Below are 1,909 nucleotides of genomic sequence, written 5' to 3' on the forward strand. Positions count from 1 at the left end.
TTAGCTATGGTAAATAATGCTTCAATAAACATAGTCGTGCTGGTAGCTTTAATGTGGTCTTGTTTGTGAACATATGGGTAAATGCCCAAAAGTGGGATTGCTGGGTCATAGGGGACTCAAGCTGATTCAAACTTTGGCAAGTATCAGGGTATAAAATTAACCCTCTAAAATCAATGGCTTTTCTGTATGCCAACAATGAGAAAAGTGTGTCTAAAATTAGGAAAGCAACTTCATTCATAATAGCCCCACAAAAAATAAAATACCCAGAAATTAACTTAACCAAAGAAGTGAAGGACATCTATGATGAAAATTTTGAAAACATGAAAAAGGAAATCAAAACAGAACTTAGAAATTGGCAAAAACTTCCATGCTCCTGGATTGGAAAGATCAACATCGTGAAAATGGCAATACTTCCAAAGGCTATTTACAAATTGAATGCGATACCTATCAATATTCCAACATTAATTCCTCAAGGAAATAGAAGAGGCAATCCAAAAATTCATATGGAATAATAAAAGACCCCAAATAGCAAAAATGATCCTCAACAGAAAGAGCAGTGCTGGAGGAATATCAATATCAAATTTCAAACTCTACTACTAAATCCATTGAAATCAAAGCAGCGGTACTGGCACAAGAACCACAAGAACAGACCTCAGGCCCAAAGGAATAGAATTGAAAACCCAAATAATTGGGAAGCCAAGCAGCAGTTTCCTTTTCATTAGGCACGAGTATTGGATGTTGACTGGCAGAGAAACAACACCTTTGCTTCATGTAGTACAGATATGTGCATTCATGTCTGCAAATTAGGACAACACAGATCTATGAAAACATTCCAGGGACATACAAATGAAGTAAATGCTATCAAGTGGGACCCCACTGGCAATCTTCTGGCCTCCTGTTCTGATGACATGACTTTGAAGATATGCAGCATGAAACAAGATAATTGTGTACATGATTTGCAAGCACATAATAAAGAAATTTATACTATCAAATGGAGTCCAACAGGACCAGGGACAAATAATCCAAATGCCAACCTTATATTAGCAAGTGCATCCTTTGATTCTACTGGTGGGTTATGGGATGTAGACCGAGGGATGTGCATCCATACTTTGACAAAAAAACATCCATACTTTGACAGAACTTGTGTACAGTGCTGCTTTCAGTCCCGATGGCAAGTATCTGGCAAGTGGTTCTTTTGACAAATGTGTGCACATCTGGAACACAGACAGTTGCTCTAGTTCACAGCTATAGGGGAACAGGTGGAATTTTTGAAGTTTGCTGGAATGCAGCAGGAGACAAATTTTGAGCCAGTGCATCAGATGGTTCAGTTTGTGTATTAGACCTTCAGAAATAGCGCTACTAGTTGGAAGCCATGGACCGACTATGAATGTGTACATAGCAAAAATGACTGTCCCTGACCCATGTACTGCTACAGTCCCACCTGAACCATGGCCAGTCCACTATAGCCAAATCTAAGAGAAGTATATCCGTGCAATGTACATATACAAAATTGCAACCTGAAGATGACAGAGTTTTGTCAGAGCTTGTGAATTCTGTTCACCAAGTGCTGGAATCTAATCTGCTGTGCCCCTAAAATAGCATTTAGAAGTTTGGGATATGAAAAACAGGAGAGAGAAATAAATATACACTATAAAAGCCAACCATATATGTACCAGAGTTTGGATACTAATGACAGCCTTTTTTCTACCCTTTGAATCAATCAGCCGACACCATTGATTTATTCTTTTTTCCCTTCAGTAGTGAGAAGTTTGTATGGACAGAGAAAATGGACGTAACAAAACTCCAGCAGTAGTTTGTTCTTGCTTTTAAATTTTGTTTTTGGTTTGATTATGGATGCATGAAGTAAGGGAGGGAATCAATTTCTTGTTTATATTTTTTTCACCTTTTA

General features: G+C 38.0%; 1 pseudogene; it reads left to right on the forward strand.

The window, feature by feature from the left end:
* The first annotated feature begins 617 nt into the window (after positions 1-617).
* Positions 618-1,425, forward strand: LOC138809261 (F-box-like/WD repeat-containing protein TBL1XR1 pseudogene; annotated as a pseudogene).
* The last annotated feature ends 484 nt before the right edge of the window (positions 1,426-1,909 follow it).

Source organism: Dipodomys merriami, unplaced genomic scaffold (assembly GCF_024711535.1).
Source record: "Dipodomys merriami isolate MVZ:Mamm:240054 unplaced genomic scaffold, mDipMer1.0.p SCAF_1027, whole genome shotgun sequence".
NCBI lineage: Eukaryota > Metazoa > Chordata > Mammalia > Rodentia > Heteromyidae > Dipodomys > Dipodomys merriami.